Source organism: Anomalospiza imberbis, chromosome 1 (genome assembly GCF_031753505.1).
Source record: "Anomalospiza imberbis isolate Cuckoo-Finch-1a 21T00152 chromosome 1, ASM3175350v1, whole genome shotgun sequence".
NCBI classification, from domain to species: Eukaryota; Metazoa; Chordata; class Aves; order Passeriformes; family Viduidae; genus Anomalospiza; species Anomalospiza imberbis.
In genome coordinates this window covers 142,009,103-142,034,274 of record NC_089681.1, presented here as the reverse complement: position 1 = coordinate 142,034,274, position 25,172 = coordinate 142,009,103, and the positions used below count along the sequence as shown (strand labels likewise).

Below are 25,172 nucleotides of genomic sequence, written 5' to 3'. Positions count from 1 at the left end.
CAGATGCATTATGAATGTGCAGGCATGCAAAATTAATTTAAACCCACCCTGAAAACAGGGAGCTGAAAGATGCTCCCTTGTGGAAGCAATCCCAGCAGTGCTGCCATGCTAGCACTGCCTACCTGACTGGGCAGAACGGGATGCTGAACACCCACCACTGAGAGCAAAGACAAGGCTAATGCTGCACATCGATTCCTTTTATTTTATTTATTACCCCAGTGCTGAGATGTGTACTAGCTATGTGGGGCAAGGTACACTTCCCTACTCTCTCTCTCACTGATGGATCAGTGGAAAGCTGGCGCAGCAGATTTCAGTGATTAGCAACAATTATCACATAAGGCTGCTGACCACCCGTAAGAATGCAGCCATCAACTCTTCCCTCATGTATGATCACAAACTGGGGATCCAAAAAAGGCCAGTCCTCTGCTGTGGTGGATCTCACAAGATCTTACAGATCTCTGCAATTTGGGAAGGCTTCAGAGAATGCTGTATTTTTCAGGTGATGGCAAGGTATTTAAGAAATACACTTATTCCTGTCAGCAACTCTCTGAAACATTTAGAAGTTCATTCTAAGAGTAATAAATATATTTCATAACCATCCCAAGGGAGTTTTTCCTCGTCAATGAAACTACTGTACTTGGCAAGGAAGCGGTGTGACATTTTTTCCCCAAAGGCTTTGGAGTGATAAATGATAGCTAAAATGAATTTTTCTATTATGCTTTAAGCCTTTGCAGAACAGGCTTTAAGAAGAAAGGTTTGGATTAAGAAGTCTAAAATTTAAAAATCTGGAAATGTAAATGTTAAAGTATTTGAAACACAGACACAGCTGATACACAGAGATTAAACTCATATAAGGCAAATTCCCAGACAACTCTTTGGTATGAAACAACTGAGGGATTGGAGATATGTCTTACTGCCTTTCACACAATAAACTTCCTCTGAAAATGCACCATAAACTAAACTAACCTTATTAAAACATTATGACATTTCATTGATATTGAGCTGTGTTCAGATATTAAAACAGTTCAAGTATCTTTCAGCAGACACTAGAAACATGTTTGTTCTTGAATGAGCTCACTTGAAGTACACATAGAAAGAGTAACAGTAAAATTATCAGCCTGAGGGCTTGACATTTTTAGAAGCTAGAAATAAAAAGTTAACACCCAAAATCTTAAGTTTAGGTCACCAAATTATGAAGGTTTTAAAAAAATAAAATTGGATTATTTCTCTTGTGGTTTTGGACTGCAAGATATATATATGACTCACATTTTCAAAAGTGTTAATGTAAAAATAATTTTATTTTGGTTTTAATGGAATCAGATGCAATCTTACAATTTACCAGGCTGGCTGGGTAATAAGAAAAATGTTCCAAAACTTTACAGTTAACTCTTCTTGACAGCTTAGTGTGGAATTTAGTTATATTCAAAAATTGCATTGACCCATGACTAGCTTATTGGGATGGCACTATTTACATCTCTCAAGTCCCTGTGAAAATATCTGACCATTATGGCCACTTAGACTAAACTCAGTTCTGGATCTGGAGTCTCACACTGGCTGAGAGAGTGAAGTCCTGGCTGCACACTGCAGATGCCAGTCAGTCATTCCAAAGGGACACAGCAGCTTGTGACAGCACTCAGTGGGAGGAAATTTATGAGATTCACCACCAGGTCTGAAGCTGAGAATCAGGACTAAAGAGCAATATGGGAATTAATCTTTTCAATACCTCCTAAGTGAAATAACAAGATACAGAATGGTTGATTACACAGGGAAAATATACTTCTAAAAAACGAAATATATAATAATTTTTAAGCCTACATAACAAATTTACAAGAGGCAAGAACTTCAGCTTTATCACTGTAGTCACCAACATCCTGAGCTGCAAATGGAGAATCAAACAGTTGTCAAAAGACCACTACTTTAAAAAAAGTGATACATCAGCTAAAAAGCATTTCATAATTACAGACAAAGCAATGTACTGACATGCTTTTTGTTCCCACTTGGGTAATATTAGAAGCAGTCAGTGACATTAATATCCATTTGGATTCATTTCTTGGGTATCCCACTCCCATCCCTATCAAAACTCAGTAACTGAAAATAACTGAAGTCCAATGTGCTCTGTTTTCTAACCTGTAAATGTCTGTCACACTGAAAGACACTTCCACAGGTGATTGAATGAGCTTATCAGACACAGAGCATTTCACCACCTGGCCGCTGGTTCCAGCCCAGACTGAAATTGATAGTCCGTGTTTAACAAAAAAAAAAAAAAAGTCACTAAAACAGCCCAAAGTTTCCAGCAGCTGTTCAGCTGCACTTATTACACTCCCTGGTAACAGTAAACTATTTGTACAATCTCTCCGTACAAAATGCGGCATTAAAATAAAACCTTGGCCAAAATTACTGACATTTCAGTTCAGACAAGATCATTCACATGCCTGAAGTCTCCTGTCTTGGAGAATGATGACCAAGACGTGTTTCTTCCCAAATGACCACAATTTTATAGTAGATGCTGATGAACTCCGGCAACATCCAGACTGTGGCTCTGGGCTGCCTCCTTCTATCAGTTATAATCTGTATTTTCACATGACACTGATCACGAGGGTCTAATGCACACAGCCAACAACAGACTGCATTCATCTACAGGCAGACATATGTGTCGAGTCCCACAGGCTCCTTTTGGGGGAAAGTCTTTATAAAACTGAACACCCAATGTCAGGCTGCTACTAACCTGGCTCTCAGAGGCTCCACTTGGCTGCCAGCTGCCCCCATCCCTGCTCCCCACCTCGTGCCTGCCTGGACCAGTACAGCAGTGATAATGGTTCCAGGCACTTCCAGCCAGAGCCCAACTACCAATGAACGTTCCTAAGTGCTGGGTCATCTTATACAAAGCATGGAATGGGAAATACACTTTATTCAAAGGCTGGTGTTTCTGAGAGTGTTCTGAAAATCACTGAACACACCCAGGTAAGTAGGAGTACAGCCCACAAATTTCTGTCAATGCTGTGCTTACAACAAAAATCAGGAGAAATCTTATTCCAGAGCTTCAGAGGCAGATGGAAGTACCACACACACAGAAAATACCTGATACTTGACACTGAATTACTGCAATAACATACATATGGCGTATGCAGCTTCAACAATTGTGCCTGAGCACTGGTATCCCACAGAAGCGTGTTTGGGGACAGGACCACAGGCAGCATTCACATGCACAACCTCACCTGGCAGCTGTTTTCCTGTTTGCTTGTTTGTTTGTTTTTCTGGGAGGGCAGAATGACTAACTCAGCAGCTCCTGTTTGCAGAGTCTCATAACAGGGCTTGGAAGCGTGAACTGCCCATTTAGGTCAATTTTTCTTCCTTTTTTTTTTTTTTACCTGGGATCTCAAGGTAACATTTACATGCCCTAAATACCAATTCCTTAGTATACTTTTAGCACAATTAGATGATCAAGCAGAGCTACAGTCATGTATTTCAGCCAAGCAGCCATTAAGTACTGGGAGCAGCAGCATTAGCAGTCAGGAGTTTATTTCAGGGAACAAGGATAAAACCTTTTTCCTGATCCATAAAAAACCCCATTGGAGAGTGTACACAAAATGAGAGGGACATAAATATTAAATGAGAAACTACAATGAGACAAAAAAGATGTGACATAAAAAAGCAAAATTTTCAACCAGAAGGCAAACCTATGGAATGTGAAAGAGAAGAAGGCAAGAAAGAAGGAAGCAGAAAAATCATTGAGAATTACAGTTTAATTAAATTAGAAATAACTGGATGAAATTCCATGGCCAGTGTCATACAAGAGAACAGACTAGAGGATCTAAGGTTGCTTTCCAGCTTTAAAATCTAAGACCCTATGAACAGAAAAGGAAAGAAGCTTGATTGGCAGCAATGGAGACATAGCTATACAAAATGTTATTTCAGGCAGAGAAAACATACTGCCAAAAATAGTAAGAAAATATGTCTGACATATGCATGTACATGCTCTGTTCTCTACTACCCACATCAGTACTTACGTATTTAATGAACAATTTGACAGGAAAAAAACCAACACAAAAGGATACAGGGGGTCCCAAGAGAATTGCTTCACAGGTGCCAATAAACTTGGAAAAATAGGAAAATCCTCAGATATGGTTGGTCTTCAGCTCTGCCCAGAGCACAGATAGGGAGGCCACAGCCCAGCAATTCCTTGGATTACAGAGGTATCTGCCTCAGCCATCTCAGCCTTGCTCCACCATGCTCAGGATGTGCAAGAGTGAGGCACTGCCAAGGGAAGGGCTGGCCCAAGAACAAGTTGTTCCAGCTGCTCACAGCTGCTGGACACTCCCTTGGGATCTGGGGACAGCTGGCACAGGTTGGGTAGCCAGCACTTCTCAATAAACAAAGAAACATGCAAAGGACAAAATACAGACCAAAATTCCTAATAAAATCACAGTCAGCAGCAATCGGCTTTGTTGTGTTACATCCAGCAGAAAGAAGCACTGGAAGCCTTTCTGGAGAGTTTGGACACAAAAACTGCAACACAAGTACGAACTGTCACTGCTGGATACCTTCAGCTCGGTATTTTTATCGCACATTAGGAGCACATTTATCCCAGGAGTTAAAAAGAAATACTGCATGCAAAGCAATGCTTACAAAGCTGTAGTGCTGCTGGCTTCAGTGACAACCACACTGATTGTATTCATAGAGTGAGGCATCAGGTTTTTGGGAGAGCGAGCTCCAGCCTCCAGAAAACCTGCTGCTGTAGGGCTGAGACTGAAGAAGCCCCTGAATCCTGATGAGCTGCACACCAAAGGCTGGGCCTAAGTCAATTTGCACAGTACAACTGCAGTGATAGGAAAACAGAACTGTTTACACCCAAGAGCTCTGATTCCCTCTGATTAACCCACCTCCCCAGGGAATCTTGAGCACCCACTCCTCCTCCCTAAGGGTCCTGCTGATTTCCTACAAAACTGCCAAGTACAAGTCTCTGGGTGTAAGGTTTGCCACAGCCTATCCTAAGTAAGTAGCAAATGCACTATTTCAGAAATTGCCAAAAATACACAATGAAACCATCACAGTATTTTATTAAATCAAATCTTTAATATTACTGTTGTGCAGTTCACTGTAGAGCATTTTAAAATTCCTTCTACAGAAGCCATTGCCTGCCTGTGCTGTGCCTACACAGATGAATATATGCAAAAGCCTGCGGCTCGTGAAAGTACAGTCATAGGGAAAAAAAAGAAAACGGAACAGAACCAGGAACCAAACTCCCACCTATTTGCCTTTTTCAGCTAATCTTGCTAATAATAGCACAATTGTTTCCTTGTAAAGGAATGCAGGGAGGTTTAATTATCAAAGTAAAACTTGATGCTTTTAAGGCTAGGGGGAAAAAATGAAACCACCTTCCTGTATTTCCTAGCCTTTAGCATAAGGACTGTACTTAGAAACAGAGATCTCAAATTTAGCACTTGGTGTCACTGGAGATTTTAAAGCTATCACTCTCCTCTGTTCTTCTTCCCAGATCACCCACCATCACACAGCACACCAGCTCCCAAGAAAAGAAAGCAGTAATTTCTGAATTGCCAATGAAAATTTTTGTACAGTAAAAGGGGGTGAAGTCAAGAAAGAAGCCTTGACTCTCTAATGTCTGTATTGAAATCAAAGTGCCATTCACAAACAAATGATCTTACAGCTTGACCTCCATTCCTTCACCACCTCCAGCACCCACAGAATTCGTTAAACATCTTGCATTCAGGCTATTTGTTTTGAGTACTTCAGATGGTGGAACAAAGATGTGGCAACCATAACTTCAGTTTCACATTTAGAGTGTGATGGCCAAAGCTCAGGACACTCAGCACAGTGACCTGGTAGGGTACTGTTAGTCTGTAATAACCACAGTAAGATCCAGACCACATCAGACTTCAGACAACTGAAATAAAATGATATAAAGGGTTTTTTCCCCCTTCAGTTCTAGATTCAAAATCATTAAGCCATAAAACCTGTAAAGCTAGGAACTAACATTATCATATACTTGCAAATTCAAGGAAGTAGACAGAGTTCTGAGGCTAAGCTGTATTTAATTTCTGCCCACCTGTCACTAGCTTTGGTGTGATATGTCATCCTGAATAAAAGAAAAAGAGGTACCAGATTTCTACGTTCTTTCTGTTAAAAAGGAAAAAATCTTTCCCATGTTCTTGAGTACCCCATCTATTGAAATGCACAAGTAAACCTTAAAATAATTATAACTAACAGCAGTAGTCTCATTTATTTATGATGAATAAAACATGATGGAGAGCTGTCATAAAAAAAGACAGAGATCTAATCTCCTAAGGCACACAAGTGCATTTCCTGTTCATGTCAGTAAGAATAAACAGCCCTGTGCAAACCCCAATGAATTTACTGGGGCTTAAGTGCCTCTGTCATATAAGAAAAAATTACTTAATATTACATGTTTCACATACAAAATGAAGGGGGGGAAAGTGGGAAGATGAAGGAGGAATAGCAGAAAACATGAGAAATATTCACTAAATTCAAATTCAGATTTATAATCCATTTTTTTTAGGTTTTCATGATCAGTGAAAAAAAAATCAATATTCCTGACCCCACAGGAAAACTTCTTAGAGCAGGGTGTTTCTGCTGAAAAAAAAAATTATTCTGAATGACATCTCCAATAATCTGCCTTCAGCAAACAGGAAATTCAATGGACTTAAGAGGCTACTTGTATCCTGAATTTTGTGATATTTTATCCAATATTAGCCTATTTGTTTCCACAATGGTTCAGTGTGAAAAGAAACAACACCACAGACACACAAAACTGCAGGGCACACATTAGTAATTCCATGCAATTGCACAACAGCTAATTACCACATTTTGGAAATACAAACAGGTGTCCAGCGTGCAAAGTACCTGAATATTCCTTCCACACTGTTCAGCTTTGCTAGACCTCAGGTGCAACCTGGCCATCAGCTCTGGGCACTACACATTATCTGAGCACCTCCTAAAGCAATCTGGAGTTACTTAACAAGGAATGACAGAGGTCCAAAATGTTTCATCTGTGCCCCGTTTAATGTCCATGGAAAGGCTTTGTAAATCACCAAAATGAGATATTATGCAGCTGATTCCAGACAAGAGCAGGGAACAGATTGGGCAATCTCTCTAGGTCAATCCAAAGCCTATTTCTTAGGAACATTAGTAGTAAAGTTCCTTTCTGCAACCCCAAGTGAAATGGCTTTGACCTAAGGACCATAAACCTCAACAAACCCCACGTTCTATTACCACCATAAATTCCACATCCATCGCAAGGCACCAGCCCAAGGATCTCAGCAATACAAGCCCAAGTTGCACAGCAAGTAGTTGCCAAAGCCCAGTTTCTCAAAATGAGGATTACCACACTGTGCTTGAGATAAAATAGAGAGCTTCAAAGACAAATGGTGACAGCTCCAGTAATATTTTAGATCCATGTAAGAAGTGACATGATTGCTGACAGCTGTACATCTTCCGACTAGCAGCTCCATTTAAGAAAACGGAAGGAATTATTTTAATATATTCTGGGGGGAGGGAAAACTGAACTATTTTTAAATTCACAGTTAGCAAAGTCCCACTTTATTCATGAAGGTTAGCCACAGAAAACCAGTCTTATGGTCTCAACAGTGTGCTGATGCTCAGAAAAGCAGATATGAGAAAACCACCTTTTCTTAATAGACATGCTCTACATGTGACACACAGATTAGCTCTGGCTGCTTTAGAGATTAAAATTACTTTTCTCCTCATTTGCAGCTCTTTGCAATGCAAAATCCAACAGAAACTGAAAGCAGGAACTAGACTGTTTCTGGGTCATACACCATTAGACCTGTTGGTTAAATGCCAGTTGCAAAGCTGCTATTCCTGGTTGGAATGTGTGAGCCACAAAAAACATGGCCTGACATTCAATTTATGGGGTTGGCACTTGGGCATCTAGAGACAGGACAAATTTTTCACAGATGATGCACATTTCAGCTAGAAGTCTTTAAAAGGCCCTGAATAAGGAATGCCATGTTCAAAGAACCAGTATTCAGATTTTTGTCACGTATTATGTATTTCTTTAACTCACAATTTTTCACAATCTTACATTCAACTTGTGGAAAGGAGAAACCAAGAAATCACATTGATCAAAATGCTCTGTTTTGACAATAAATCACTAACTGTTAAAATAGGAACCTGAATGCATGACTCTTGAGACACTGGCCTGCAGTATAGAGTTTTCTGAAACTAAAATGATCAGTTACATGAAAGAAATACTTTGCCAGGTAATTAAACTTCTTAGTCTGCACTAGGAAAAAGAGATTCAGGAAGCAATCAAATCTGGACTGATGTCTGAAGGGATGTTTTCAAATGCATAGTTTCTGTACAAAATTTATGTACTTATTACATTCACAAAGGCCTGTGATTTCCTTAAGGACTTGAAATGTTAAATTATTTTCCCCCTGATTCTAGTTTTTATTACTTTTGACTGCTTCAAGAGAATAAACAGGTCACTCTGCTCATTGCTTAAACCATGTGATACTGTAAGACTGACCAAAATTAACAAAACACAAAAGATTTAATGAGGAAGAAAGAACACAGGAACTGACTTTAATTGGGATCACTACATTGTGCAGAACTAAAGGAAGGCTATAACATAGGAAACTGCTTTAGAGGAAAGTACAAAGGAGCCACGATCTGGCAAGCAAATGTGATACACATGTGGTGAGGCAGTCTGTCATCCATCTTTCTAGAAGGAGATCTCTTTGTTGTTCTGCTGGGACAGTTTGTAGATGTCCAACTTGCAGAGTGTGCAAGAAAAAATTGGTGCACTTGTAACAAAAAATAGTGATGTTTGTAAAACACAAAGAGATTCAGGGACCAGCCCCGAAAACAGGGATCTTCTTGGTTGTCAGGGTAACATGATCACCCCAGACAACAGAGACGTCAGCAGGAATGTGCAGCACACACTTGGTACCCAAGCACACAAGTCTTCCTGCTTCCCTTTTGTAATTAAGCCACAAAGGGATATAGGTAATTGCTGCTAAGGTGGGGATCAGTCTTTTCTCTGGGTTAGGGATCCAAGAAAACCAAGAATCTGGTTGATGATTAGAAAGCAGTGTTTACTGGTGTTAGCCATCAAACCTTCTGCCATCAATGAGAAGAATCAACAGATAGCAGAAAAACAGTGAACCATAAGGCACAACCCTTCTGTTTAACACAGCAGTGTCCAGCAAACGTGGTAAGATCTAATGACACACAAAATATTACTATTACATTCTTTCAGGTCACACTCATGTGGCTTTGCTTTCCTTAGATCAGATGCCCATTGTGTGCGGTCTCACAAGAAGCTAATAAACAGTTTTCCAGTTTTCTGCAGCCTGGCCTCTTGAAAGCTACATTGCCTTCTCCATCAAACCAGGCTTTAATCACCACTCAGCTGCAAACATACAAAGATTCAGATACACAACAGAATAAATGACCAGATGAAGTCTGGCTTGTGTACCTTGCTGATGATCCCATACAACAATGTGAAGTCACATGTCTGACAAAAGTAAAAATGTGCAAATTTTGAAGGATTTTTATTAATAAGAGTGGATTCAGTCAATTGATCCTACAACAGCATTACCAGTGTGTCCTCCCACATCACTCTTATTGCAGTTTACACGGTTGGTGTTTTGGACAGACTGCTGTGGTTTTACCAGGCAGGTACCTAAACATCACCCAGCCTCTAACTTGCTTCCCCTTCCAGTGGGAGAGGGGAAAGAACTGGGGAAAAGAAAAAAAAAGTAAAATTTTTGGGTTGAGATCAAGACAGTTTAATAGGACAGGAGTTAAATTAGTAGTAGCAATATTAATAATAACCAAATATACAAAACAGGAGATGCACGATGCAGTTGCTCACCGTGCACTGACTGATGCCCAGCCAGGTGCCAAGTGCAGCCCTCAGCTGATTTTTTCCCTAATTTTTACACTGAACATGACACCAAAAGGTGGGATACCTCTCTGGACAGCTGGGGTCAGCTGTCCCAGTTTGTGTCCCCTCCCAGCTGTGTCCTGGGCTCCTTGCTGGTGAGGTGGGGTGAGAGGCAGAGAAGGCCTTGGCACTGTGTAAACACTGCTCAGCAACAACTAAAACATCACTGTTTTATCAACATTATTCTCAGCCCAAATCCCAAACACAGCACTGAAGTAGCTACTAGGAAGAAAATTAACTCTATCCGAGCTGAAACCAGGCCACCCTGAAAAATTTTGCAGAAAACTATCTACCAGAAAAGAATTCCCGTGGAGTAGAAAACATTAAATATTCTGAATTTTGAATATTAAAGTTGACAAGAATAGCCTCACGGGTTTTTAATCTTACTTTATGTCACTGCTGTTGTTTTCTTTGAAGACTATCTTCTTAAAAAAGAGAAAAGTATTTAAATAACTTTGTTTAAATCCCTCTAGAGGCTAGACCAGCTCTTTAGCACTATGGAGTGAATAAAACATTCACTCACCAAAAGGGATACACATTAATGGTTGCGCAGGGGAAAGAAATAATATGATTTAAAAAAAAAACAAAACATTCAAGTACAACTAAGTTTATTTCTTCATTGTTCTGATATTAAAAGTCATTTTATACTCAGCAAGGATTAATGGAAGATGGAGATTAAAACAAGTAAATGGGGAAAAGCCTCAGGAAAAAAGATGGAAAACATGACTTAAATTTTCAGGGTAGCAAACTGAACAATCAATGTAGGTTAACATCTACACTTTTACTCCTAAGCATTGTTGGGACTCTTTGCATCCAATTTTGTAACACAGCCCTGCCCCAGCTGGTAAGAGATCCTGTTTCTTCACTCCTGGAGTCCAAGAAACTTATCTGTGCTTGCCCTTCCCTCTTCCCTCCCTGGATATGTCATAAATTGGCCAGTTTGTATTTAGGGCTAATAGGTCATTTGCAATAAATGAAAATCTTTCCACAACAGTTTCACAGTCAATACAAGGCACCAGTGAGCTTTCTCTGCTCTACTTGAAACTGAGTTGGTGTTGCTAGCATAAATATTTACTTTAGATCCATAAACACACGTTCACCTTCCCACACACACCCCTGTGACCATTATGTAGCTACACGGCTCATATTACCCACCTACAAGTAAAGAAGTTTTTCAAGTTATAACTTGAGATGTCCCTTAGCAGATGTGACAATGACTTGAAACAGCAGCTGGCACTGAAGGTACCTATAAAACAGCCATACCTTCAGCTAATATCCTGCTTTGCATAATTTACAGATGATTAACAATCTCCAGTTTGCGTCATCAATAAGGGGGTGGCACTTCCCAGATTTTGGCAGGAAAAGCCCCTTGTCCCTGTGCCCTTCCCTCCCTGCCTCACCCAGCAGGTTCTCCCTCTGAGCCACACACCCCAGAGCTGCTGGGGAAGGAGCCCTGGGGTTGCACCAGTGCTGCTGCAGGACTGATCACAGAAGAATCATGACAGCCAGCAAACATGGACTGAGCTAACACACGAGCCAGGTAACAGATATAAGTTACAAATAATAATGTTCTGTTTGCGTGTGACAGCAATCATCACACACATTACAGACAAATAACAAAAGAAATAGTTTTTATGTCTCTTTTTGTTTGTTTCATATTAAAAAGCTCTTAAAACCTCTCACAATAGCTGCTCTACCCCGTGATCTAAAATACAAACCAAACTCTGGCAAGGCCAAGTACATTAAGTTTAAAGTCTACATCAAATACTTCTCTGGAGTTCTTTAGGTGATAACAGATTAAATAAATTTTTTAATCATTGTATAGTTTTCAGTTCCACTTGACTAACTTTAGACAGGAACAGCAGCTCAACACCTTTCTTAGAGGAGCTCTGCCACCACCTGGCACAAGGCAGGTGGGGATTATAGACAGTATGAACCAGAGTTGAAAATGCCCCTAAAATAACATGAGAGCAGAGCTGGATCTCAAAATCACTTCACATTTCTGGCTGCCCTTTTGATTTCTCTTCTAACCTAAAAGTAGGGTCTGTCTCCATGCTTCGCGACACAAAATAAAATTACTACAAAATTCTAGAAGTTAGAAAATAATAAGACATTACAACTCATATTCAGTTCTTCAAAGAAAAAAAAAGTGGCAGAGAGAGGTCAAAATCCAGTGAAGTTAATTCCTTAACTAGGAGTTCATCTGGGAGATGTATACATGTAGGCAACTAGCTTACAAAACTTTATAGGTGATCTCAATGTGCATTTGTAAACAAGGTCAGGAATGATTCATCTCTTCCTGAGCTCTCAGATACTTACTGAATTCCCAGATAAGAGTGAGCTCAAAGAACAGATAGACATATTTGAAGGAATCAGATTATGAGTGTTATACACAGAATCAATGATATGCTTTTTGTAACTCTTAACACAAAATTTCCAGGCTTCACTTGAAGGCCTTATCCTAAACTCCCTGCTGCAGAAGGACATCTATTCATATCCCAGAAGAAAAGTGTAACAGACATAACTCATGAGAGGATTAGGCTAAATATAGCTAATATTGGTTTAAAACATATTTACAATCAAATCTTGATTTGCATCAGTCTTCACTAATTGGCTCACATGAATCCAGATTCCTGTGTGCAGTGTAAGTGCTGTACTCAACTGCTGAATTTATTACGCTTTCCTTTAAAAAAATGACCCCGGCACAGTTGGTACCAGTGACCCTTCATGGTTTTGTTACTAGTTGCCAAAGGGTACAAGCTGGAGAGCTGCAGAAGGGTCTGGCCAATGCACTGGCTTGGAGTTTGTATTTTATTCCACAGGCTACACCTTCTCCTTCCACCCACCTGGTATCTGTTTCCCTCTCTCCGCTATGGACTTCACACCTTCCTGGTTTTGCTGATCCTTGACTGCTCTGGGCTTCTTCTTTTTCTACTAAAACTTCAAGGGGTAGAAGTTAGTTATCCATAATTTATCCCCGAGACATGAGGTGTTTTTTATGGATGCATTCAAGTATGTCTGTATGACACTCCAGGATCAAGGATGATCTCTGTCTCCTTTCAAGCACAAAAGCAATCAATGCAAATACTTTAATAGCAATGTCATAGCCATTCATCATTTCTTAAAACTTTAGATCTCTGCTTTCAAGTGATAACAGGTTAAATGACAGTACTGGCCCCCTCTGTAATTATGTCCCTTTTATGGCAAGTTTTCTGGTATACAACAGCTGGTTTTATTATTATTAATGCTGCACGATGACTACAAAAAATCTGACCTGAATGGGATAAAACCAAACCAGCTGTTTCATCTCCTTTCATCTATTCACATCTCAAAGGGGGCTTTGTACACAATTGGTTTCCACCGAAGAGCTGAAAAATCACGTGTCACAAGAGGGGCCCGAGGTATGTGGGTCATGGAATAAGCGGCAATCCAGGGCCCCGCCGACGGAAATCTCTGCCCAGCCCATCCTCCCCCCTAATCTCACCAGGATGAATTGGCACCGAGGAAAACATCCAGCACTCACTCACTCCACTTAATTTCCACAGAATAAACACAGAAATGAGAGAGCCAGCGCATTCAGTCGTAGAATCTGCCCTCAGAGTCCAGATGAGCGGTAGGAATGGAGAGGAAAGGGTTTTAGTCTCCAAAACAGGAAAAACAGAACCCAAATTTAGATCCATTACGTTGTTTCTTCACAGAATATAGAAATCACACTCTTTTTCTACTGCAGCAAATGACTTCTCCCAGCCCTCTCCCTGACAGCCTCCTCAGTTACCCTGGTTTCACAAACCATTCTTCTGTCACCTAAGCAGATACAACAGTGCTGCCCACCAACTCCAGATGACAAAACTCAAAACCAGAACGTTTTAATTACAGATCTCTTTTAATTTTACTCACAAAGAATAATAATTAGAGAGTGAAAGAAGCCCACACAAACCCAAAAGCATCCCAAAGACACTCCATGGACTTCAGCAAGGTTCACCCGTAGCTCCCATTTAATGATCCCAGATGTTGTTACTGGTTACTGGCAAAACTTGGAACTAAAACAATTTTGCAGAACCATCTTAAGTACAAACTTAACTCCCTAAGATACTGCAATGGTTAATTAGTACAGACTTGAGATGACAATGCCAGAAGATTATACATGTAAACTACATTTTGAGGTATTATTTAGCCATGTCTCTGACATTTTAATGAAAAGTTATTCAATACATCACTTTATGTAGCCTGAAGAATATGAATCATTCAAATAGATGTTTATTTTCAACAGACATAACTATTAAAATAGAATGCAAAGAACATGCATGAGCAGCATTATAACCAGCTGCTGTGATTCCTGTATTTTAAGTTGTCAGTGTAACAATTAACAGTGTGGTCCCTCATATGCCCTTTAGTGAGTTAAATAATCAGTCACCTTTATAACGAAGCACAGCTGTTAACTGAACACGTGCCAATAGTGGCACCTTGCATGGAGGACAATGCTGACCTCGCACAGCCAGGACTCTCTGGGTGCCAATCCTGCACCAGCTCCAGTGGGACCAGTGAGATTTCCCTGGCCTTTGGGAACTCTGTGTACGCAACAAGTCCAGCAGAAATAGGGGTGTCTTGAATCTGGACTCACACTGGCACAGAGTCAGTATCCCACAAAATTAGGCAGGAGTGAAGAGCCCGGAGGGCAACAGTGGAATACAGAGCACAAACACCCAGAAGACAGAAAATAATTAGCCTCAAGAGCAAAGCCTAAATCAAAATCCTCTCTGCTTTTCAGCCCAAGACACACATCAGCAGGGAACTGTGCCAGTGTGCATCGAGCATTTCCCTCTGCATGGACGAGCACCTAGTGAAAAACATTGCCCTAAAACTTGTATTGTACTGCTCCAAGCCACAATGTCAGGGCTACTCTGAGTTTTATTTGGATCACAAAGCAGAAATTTTGCCTCTCCTCTCCACACCAAAATGCCACAGTGGAAAAGTTCTCTTCAGAGTAACAACCTGACACGCTCATATGTAAGTGAAGAAAATTGCATTCACACCACTATACCAAGAAAGAACCACACATCTTCGTTAATTAACATTATTTACATAAAACATGATTTTGGTGGCTTTCTACAACTGGCCTTAAGCTAACAGATCAGCCAGAGGGCAATGCAGAACTTCACACTGCTCCAAATCTCAGAGTTTCAAGGCTGAAACTTTCAGGAGGCCTGTGCACACTTAGAGTGACATCAGTGTTCTTAAAGGGACCAAGGTGAAGAACAACATTATTCAGATTTCCAAAATATCTAATATGCAAGTTACTGTGCAGTTTTATCAGCTGCAGCACTTTTACACAGTCTTTCATTTCATGTCTTGTGTTAATGGTTCAAGCAATAATTTACAAAAAAATCTCTAATTTGAAGGAATGTAATAAACATTACTGAACAACTTCTTGGGGATTCTTCTAATACACTGCAAAAATTAAACCCCAAGTAGAGAAAAAACAAAGCAAACTATTTGCACAGTCCTGTTAGAGTAACTCCTCTGCAGTAACCATTCTTTGCAGAATCAAGGATTTAGTGTTACAACTTGTGATGCTCTATTACAGCCTTGGAAACAAAAACTCTATAAAATACATTTCCATACTGTAGCCAAAAAGAACAAATATAAAAAAATAGTTGTGAGCAACAGATTTTTATTTTATCTGGGCTAGCCATAAATTTGCATGTGACACCAAAACCCCTTGTTTTTAGCATTATGAAGCAATGCAGGTGCATGATAAACTGCAGTCCTATCAGATACAAATTAGAAACAAAAATATTTAAAACTATCATGGAGAACCACTGAAGTTTTGATGATGGATACAAACTCAACAGTAAACAATTTCCAGCTTGGCAGACCAACTCGAATCAATGGACATTAAACACTTTGAAGCTTAATTGCACATGCCTGTGTTACCACATGACAAAAGTAAAACCAGAGATAAATATTTCAAGCATGCAATGCTTTCACGAGTTCCTTCTATCTTAGATGCTCTGTAACATGTGAAAGCATCCAGGATAAAATACATGTTCCCTCTTCTGAAGGTAGAAGATCAAAAGTTAGATTTTCGTAGCTCTAATACAGTCTTAAAAGGTCACGTAATCCAAGGAGATACATGCTTGCACGTTTCCCTTCCCAACCTTCTCAAATCCAAGCTAGGGAATGGGGATTAAAGATCAAGGCAGGCTTGAGCTGTGAACAGGTGAGCAGAGGCAGTGTGTGAACCTTGGACACCAGTCCCAAGGGTGCCCTCTGACATGGTGTAGCTGACAGTTTGTTTCTGCAATCCCCCATGTGAATGCAATGAGTCCTGGTGTATCTGCAAGGTCACCTTGGCCACTGCCGGCCATCCCCACCGGAGCCGCCACCCCTCTGCACTGGGCGGTGTCAGTGGGTCCCCTGGCAGCACCATCGCTGTCCCAGGCAAACACTGAGCCCCAGGTGAGTCACCCCTGGCAGGAGCCTACTTCCCTCCAGCGGCTATAAATGGAGCCAGAAGGACCGGTTCTGACCCAGCTCCTCAAAGCTGGGCTTCTGAGTGAAGGTAGATGAATCCTGCTCTTCACCTCTGAGTCACAGTTCCTCCTCCGATTTTCACCTGAGGCTGCACAACTATGTAACACCCACATGCAGGATTTAAAATACATCCTGGCCAAGAGCAAGCTGTAAAGCAGGAGGATACAAAATGTTGACGGTTTTATAATAAATAGCCCGTAGGCCTTCTAAAAAGAAGCCATGCAGGGAAAACAATTACAGCCAGATAACCGTATGTTTTAATGGGAGTGCAGATCTCTGAAAATTAACTTCACAGTCATGTTGCAGGGATATGTTTATTGCTCCTCAGTGATAAAAATAAAACTATCATTTAATTTGACTGCCAGGGCTGAAACCTCCAACAGAGCTTCAATCTCCCTGGTTTACACAGCACCCTTAGCCCCATTGCTAACACCACATTAGTACTGCTGTCCTAAGAGATGCAAAAGTCAAGCTAAATATTTCTTTGATGCCCAAAATAAACAGACAATACTTGAAGCTGCAGAGAGAAAGCATTTCTGTTGTAACAATTTTACCCTTTCATATTAACAAACTATAAATAGATCTAAAAATATTTACTGAAGGCCAAATTCTGCAGAGCTGAATTTACCCAGTGGTGTTATGTAAGAAAGGGTTTCAGAAATGCACTAAATGGGGCTGATGTTACAGCTCTAGAAATAATGTCTTCCGTTTTCATGCGTTCCACTTTTTTTCTCAGTTTCTTAAACTGATAAACTTGCAGTGATGTTCTTCTCTTCAAACACATCTCCAGTACCTGATGATGATGATTTGGAATGAAAACTGGCACTTGTGGCCCCTTTATGCCAGTCTTTCCTCCCTCGTCCAAAAACAGTTCTGCTGTAAACACAACCAAAAATTACAGAAGGGAAGAGTTAACCAAAACAGTCCTCAAAAATGATTAATTTAAATCTCCCTGAAAAACTTTTATCATTGTCATTTAATTTCACTAAGCAGATTTACAGTACTTGAAATATTTTGGCAAGTATAATAGATGAGTGAACGGTGACACAAGACAGAGACGATGTGGGTCAGGCATTTCTGCCAGGTGCCCATCCTGCTGCCTGCCTGTCTGAGGTCCCACACACCCAGCTCCACAGGCTGCTAAAAGAAACTCCTGAATTTGGCCCATATTCAGGCACAGTAAAGTCAGTAGCACTGACAGTGAAGGACCAAGTTGCTCTTGTATACCATATTTTACTCTTAAATGAAGACAGCCCTTGCTTTTAGGCCTACAACCAAGCATACTGCAATTCCTTTACTATAATTACAATGATAATAGCAGAATATGAAAGTTAGAAAGTTAACAACAGTAGGAAGTTAGCAATAGTAATTCCATAGTAAAATTCATTTTTCTCAGAGCATAGAGAAGTTTTTCTCACCCACAGCCTCCCATCAGTATAAGTGACATGCACAATGGCACATGACATGCACATGGCATGTTCAATGGCACATCTGGAAAGAGTCTCAAAAGCCAGAGAAAGACAGAGAGAAGATTCCTTGCTGTTGATTTTCCCCTTTACTTCTACCTCCACACCACAGAGGACCAGGGGAAACACCCAGGCAAGAGCTCACAAGAGCAAAGCTTCCCCAAGGCACAAGATTCAAGACCCTGCTCCTGCAAGCTCTGTAGGGACCCACAGGGTTTGGTGGCCACATCCACATTTCCGTGCAAAGCCACATTTCCCTGCAAAGCCGTTACCAACGGAGGTGGGGGGGGTGCTCCACATCACAACTCTAAAAGCAGTTCTAATTCTCCCCCCAGAGAATTTCATTTAAAACACAACCACACTGTTAAACCACCATGATTTGCTCGCCTGCAAGACTGAACTTCCAGGCTGCTCTGTGTGACCTCTCCTAAGTGGATGTCCAAACCCTTCTGTATCATGCCAGCAGGTGGAACAGTGTTTGGCCAAGAGAGATCCAAGTCCCCTTTGCTCAGCACTGGCAACAGCAAGTGAAATGCTGCCATGCAAAGACCTTCCTTGAGACAACCCAGATTGTCTCTGCCTCACACAGATGAGTATCCAGCCTCCAGTACAGTGTTTCAACTAGTGGTGTATCAGGGTCAAATGATTCCAAGGAATATTATAGAAAGCAGAAAATATTTCTAAATCACTGCTTCACACAACAGCCTATTGAGAGAGGATATGAAGTCTGACTCACTGTAATCTTCATACATTTAATGGATTTTTCCACACTCCAGTTGGGCTCCATACCAACAGGAAGAAGGTTATTTTCCTCAGTGAAGATCATTAACAATTCATATGCAGCAGTTTCTGCCATATGTGGCTCATCAGCTGACTGCCTTGATCTGTTAACCAGTCTGCTGGTGGGGTTCTTCTAGCTTAAATGAGGAGCACATTATTTTATAGTTTTAATAATATTACCAAAAATGATACTAAAGCCATTTGCTGTGAAATAAATGCCACTTTTATTCAGAAAAGGTTGTTAAACCATCCTCTACCTAAATGCATTGCTCATTTTTTCTCATTCTCCTCTATTCTTGCGGGGGAAGAAGGAGATGTGGGAGGACATTTGCAAGACATAAAAAGCTTCAGAAGTTTCCAATTGGTACCATGCACTGATAAAACCTTGTTTCAATAGGCCAGAAAACAAGACAAGAGAGAAAAGGGGGAAAATTTGTAGTAAAGAACAGTTCTCCCACTTGCTTCCAATCACTGCTTAGTTCACTGAGAAAGGGGTAAAAAAGTATCTTCCCATCATAGAAACATAGAAAAAGCAGATTTCAAAGCAGTTTTCTACAAATATCAGCACTATCTCTACTGCACTTCCTCCCTGCATTGAATCACCATTTTGCAAATATCCAAGTTTTGGTTAAACATGAGCAATTATAGGAAGCAAAAGAGAAAATCATTATTTCACTTCAACTTTATGCAAAATTATACTTATGGAAATCAATGAAATTATTATTGTTGTGGGATGAGAAGAAAATGCATTTTACATTTCTCCAAGCTACTTACATTCTGTACTCCATCTCAGATAATGACACTGTCACTAGTATTGAAGACTCTGGTCAACAGTCCAGCAAATTTGTCAATTAATGATGATTCCCCTACTCCACAGTCAAGCACCTTACAAAGTTACACCCTGCATTCTGGCCCTTAGCTGACTTCATCTTCTCTTCATAATCCATATAAACTACTGTACTTTCAACACATATTTCTAATCAGTTCATCTCAGAGTCCCAGAGCTGTCTATATGTATCACACAAGCAAAATTGACTTCATCAAGGAAATAAAAACCTCCACAAAAGAAAGCACCAAAAGCAATCAATGCATCCGTGCATTTGGATGTTTGGGCCAGAACAGATCTGTTTCCAGAAAAAAGGGACAAATCAAACTTGACCTTCAGTTATTATGTCTACTCTTCAGATTCCTAATCCCACTCCATGAAACCTGTATCTACTTCAGAAGGATGGTAAACAAAATTATTCCAAACCCAATATTTAATGGTTTCTGCAGTGACAAGAAAACACAAGAGTTCCTAAGAGGCACAAAGATACTGCCAGAAAACAAGTTAAAGGAATTTTGGCTGTTTTCCTATAACATTTGAACAGCCAGAAATACAAATTTTACAAACACAGAAAAGGGTCATAAAGAACAATTCCAGCTGTGTTTGTTTTGAAAAGAAACTTGTTTTAAAATAAAACTTAATCATGGCCTCAGAACCAGAAAGATGGGGAAGGTCTAGCACAGGCAAATCCAGGGTTCTGCTTCTCACCTCTCATGGAGTTTTGGGCAAACTGTGCATCTCCACGGCATTCTCAACATCCCTCACTCTTCATCTGCCGGGGGGATGTGAAATGCAGCTACAAAGCTGAGATGCAATAGAAAGCATTTTTAGTCCAAATATTAATTGGTTTAGTTAAATCTGTGTTCAAGCTATTATTATTTTGTTAAAATTCTTCATACTATATTCAAGGGATTGGTACAGAGATAAAGAAGTAAAGAAGTATTTTTCCTGCCTTAGATTAGGCTATAGCAATTATTTATGTGTTTTACATTTCCTTGGCATAGAGAGCTAAATTAACTGACTGCATTTTTCAGGAGTAGCTCTTAGATGGTTTCAACAATGACCTTGCTGTACTACCAAATACCTATCTCTGAAATAAAAAAAATAAATTCTGACAATCCTGGGAAGATGAATATTGTTACAATATTAAGACTTAAGGAATTTGGTTTATGGTACAGTAATAACATGGCATATTGTTAGCAAGATGAAATCAGCTTAGTGGTCACAAGAACAAAAGTGAAATCAAGTTAAGATTGTTTCTCTGAAAGGAAAAGATGACTTGACAGACAGTAATCAAGAGTTATTTTGTAAATGGATTTGCTGACACTTTCCAAAGGAGCTAAAAAGGCTTAAGTTATTAAAAATAAAAATCACACGGTTTAATTTTTAAATACTTGTCCGCTCAATTTAATTTGTAATTAAAGTGGATGTCATGATATACCTATAACATGCAAGAAAAATTCTTCTGGCCTTATTTTTAGAAAATTTGAAACCTGTTTCTCTTTCTAATAGAAGAAAAAGTGAAAGCAAGAATTCTGTTCCAATAAAACAGTCCTGAGATTCATTTTCAGTTTGACTGAATATTCAGGTAACACTGAAGAAATTATTTCAGTGGGACTGAAGAAAGGAAATTAGCCCAGAGCTGGAGGCCAGCTTCTGCAATGGTTTCATGGATTTGAGATTTCCTTTCTGATGGATTCATGCTGATACACTTTGAACCCATTTAGAGTTACATCTTCTTTTATCCCTACACTGTTGATTAGCTTCAGCTTCTGAGCTGGAATGAGTAGCAGGGAAAGGCAGAAGACCTTGCATCTTGATCATGAAAACAAAGGCATGTTTGAGTAAGACTGATCAGCACTGCAAAACTGGAAATATGTAAGCTGGAGGAGGCAATATTTTTCCAAGTAATCAATCTCCTACAGAAGGAAAATGCGGTCTCATAGTAAGACAACATACCTGATAAAAAAATTATTCTTGAGAGCTGCCTAAAATTATGAAGCCTCCAAACCTTTATGTGATATTGTTGCAGCATTTTTAAGATCTGATTCACTGGTTGAAGTGCAACTCCCTTCTGCTTCAGCTCACCAGCTGAAAACACATCCCCATGACAACCCGGGAGCCGCGGAGGAGAGCACAACACCCAGCCTGCTGCCAAGCACTGCCAGAGCAGAGCCCTCCTCCAAAGAGGGACCTGCCAACCCACAGGAGCACATTTCTGTCACTGCTATGGGGCCTGGACACGTGTGCGTCGCCCTGGATTAGAAAATTTGAAGAGAATGGCATTAGGTGCATGCCAACAACCCTAACACTCAGCCAACTTTCTAACTTCAACAGCGACAATACCATCTCTGCAATCCAATGCATTATTAGTGTGAATAGATCGGGGGAAATGACAGGTTGTTTAGATGTCCAAATGTCTACCTCCTGCTTGAGCAGGATCAGTGACCAACCAGACTTGCAGTATGAATCCACTACATCTCAGACCAGCTCAGGGAAGCTGGTTTTCCTCCTCAACAATATGCAAAAGAAATCTGCTAATGGTAAGGTTGGAGTTGAACAAAACATAACTGTGTTTGTCTAGATCAACACTGCAGACAGATTATAATAATTTCACCACTAAAAGCAAAATAATTAGCTACATTTATCACAAACAACATCAAGCACCGTGTATCTCAGCAGTTGTACTGCTCCTTCAATTATTCTGCCTCTCTGTTACATAAGCTCTACTCTGCAGCTCCAGGTGATACAAGAAAAACTCAAATTTGTATCACTTTTGTAGTCTACTTTATAGCACAAAGAAAGATATGTCGGGAAAAATCAGGAAAATCACCTGGTATACTATTTTGAAGTAGTTCCACTTCAGTAATTTCCTAAACATAGTCTCATGATCCACTTTGGGCAAGGACTTAATGGGTTTGGCAATCGGAATTACCCAAGCATTGAAATGGTCCCTAGTTAAAATAAAACCTGACTGTAATAAGTACAAGGTAGTTGGTACTTGTGTGCACTATTTCATCCTCACCAAATACAACAATTAACTCACATGGTGAAATCCCAGCTGAAAAGAAACCAAGAGCAAAACCTCATTACCTTGAGGCCATGGTCACCTCTCATAAAAAGGCTGCAAAAATCCTGTTAAAACAGAGTCCCCTTATTACAACATTATGGTGAGTACATACAACTTGCCACATATTTTCCTGACCAGTATTTCCAGAAATTGGTTCTGGAAAACAAATCCTACTATCTCTGTCTTCAGGGGCTGGCAGGCTCCCAGTTCAGCTCTTCCCAGAAAGCATAAAATCACCATCAACAGTCTTCAGCTGGCATTTAGTGTCAGCTATACAGAGACAAAGCTGCTGGTCAAATATTCCATAGCTATTGCTGCTTAGCTCTTAAAAAACTGTCATGTTTAAAACTAGAGTGCAAGATTGAAACTTGGTATTTTCTAACATACCATAGTTTTCAATCGTCTCTTCTGACAACTTGTTCTGGTTTGTGTGCATCATACTTCCTATTATTTCTTAATTTGGTAAGTAAGTTCACAGTATTCATAAATTCATACCAATTATACAGTGTAATCAATGACAACAACCCACTGGGAAGTCAGGCTCCAACTTTTCAACATCTTCTATATCCCTTAACCCTTCCTTACCCATACCCATACTCATCACCTGCCACGTGAACCAAAGCCACCTGCAAGAAGAGGCTGGCAAAGCTGGTTACTGCAATTCAGAGTGACACTGCTATGCATGTGCTTTTCAGAAGCCTTTTAGGACAACACCAGTTTAAAAGAAGCCTCCTGGGAAACAGCACATAGATGATACCCACGGAGTATGGGTAAGAGTATGGTACCCAGCCAGCTTCTGGGAGCTGCCCCGGCTCCAGGCCGTCGCCGGGACCTGGCGGCCGCGCTCAGGGAGAGCCCATGCACTACCTGTGCCCAGCAGCCTGCAAATCCCATCTGTCTCCTTGACAAGCAATTTCACATTCTTTCTAGGAAAGATTTTAGGACAACTGCCAAAACACGCTCCTTGCATTGTTTCTGCCTCGTGCTGTCACCACAAGGCCACGTGGGATGGCTGGAGATGGGGACCTACCACAGAGCAAATACAAGTATCTGGGATTTCCTAATGGGCATGTGCAGGACACACAGGCAAAAGCAGGCCAAGAAGCCACCCAGGGAGCCACTGCTGGAGCCGGTGCCACCAGCTCCCACTGTGTATTGATCCCACCCTGCCAAGTGCCACAGCCTGCACGGGCTGTTTTGAATGTTGCACCAAGTGCATTCTGGGGTGAAAGTCTAATTTTTCAAGGCAAATTAGACACACAAAGACTCACATTAATTACAGGTTCTGGGCACTAATCCATGAAGACAGGTGCAGAAACCACAAGTTTACTGCTGCTTCAAGAGTTTAGCGATGGCAAGCCAGAATCAGTGCTTATCCCATCCCAGGATATAAGACCTTCTGTGTCTGAACAACAAGAGTGAAGCAGCACAAAATAACAAACATTCACGTGAGTGCTGCTCAGAACTTTATCCTGAGGGAAACTCTGCTGGCTCTGTTACCAACAAACCCCTCTCCTGGCCTTCTTCACTCTTTGCATTTACTTAATATATTACTTTTTTTATACAAATAAGAGCTTTACTACTGAAATGACCGGTCTAAACACACCAGGGTTTTTAGAGAAGTTTTTATTAGCTCCTTTTAAAGAGTCAGAACAGGCTAAAACAGCATTGCTACTAATGAGTCACATCGGTGGGCTGTAAGAAAAGTGCCTTGAACACCACCAACAAAACTGTTCTTCATAAGGCTGCTTACCATTACACTCTACCAGATAAAGCTTGGAGAACTTGTCTGAAAAGGTTACGGTGTTCTACATTCCCATCACCTGCACCTACACCGGTGGGACCAGGGACAGTGTGACAAATGACAGCTTTCCTGCTTTCACTGAGACCAAGACCCAGTTGTACGGCCCCTGTTCTGGCTCAGTAAACACTCTGAGGCCAAAAAACCCCTAATTTGGGTCATTATGTGGAGGCATTGCTGCTGAAGGTGTTTCTTCCCTCCAGCAGCTGAGCTCAATGCCATGTTCCCAGCCTTTGCCAGCTGAAAAAAATACCACCAGTTTCTGGTCTCCAGCTGACTGCCAGGGCAGATGCACAGCACATTCTCTTTTCTGAAGACAGAAAAGGATGAAGGTCCCAAACACTCGTCTCACCCATTCCTGCAGCTGACACAAATCCAAGAGGGAGGACAAGAGGTGAATTCCCACAGATCCCCCAAAGGGACAAAATGATTTCCAGTAGAAGAACATATTTCACAATCACCAAATCCCTTTTCTCTTCCTCTTGATCAACAGCCCAGACCTTGGAAGTACCTTCAAAACAAAACAGAACCAGCACAAACCCTAAAATGAATTATTTAAACCACTAAAAGCCACAGACTGGCACATTATAACTTCCCATATACACCTTTTCCTCAACCAGGCCCTTAATGTGTTTTCAATTATGTAAATAATTTGCATAATTAAGTTGCATTCAATACAGGTTTTTTCAGCTGGTCAGAATTAACTTGAAAAAGTCTGCTGTCACAATGATTTCATTTCTGAAGGC

At 40.6% G+C, this 25,172-nt stretch overlaps 1 protein-coding gene and 1 long non-coding RNA gene across 9 annotated transcripts in view; both read right to left on the bottom strand.

The window, feature by feature from the left end:
- Positions 1-25,172, bottom strand: part of DIP2C (disco interacting protein 2 homolog C) — a 309,412-nt gene that overhangs the window by 215,244 nt on the left and 68,996 nt on the right. The window lies entirely within an intron of this gene.
- On the bottom strand, positions 16,489-23,697 carry LOC137463151 (uncharacterized). Of its 2 annotated transcripts, none has more exons than XR_010993851.1 (3): positions 23,656-23,697; positions 22,389-22,509; positions 16,489-16,630 (listed from the first exon to the last, which is right to left on the bottom strand). It is a non-coding gene; the product is annotated as an uncharacterized lncRNA (long non-coding RNA). The 2 variants fall into 2 exon arrangements; XR_010993852.1 differs by lacking the exon at positions 16,489-16,630 and adding an exon at positions 21,077-21,332.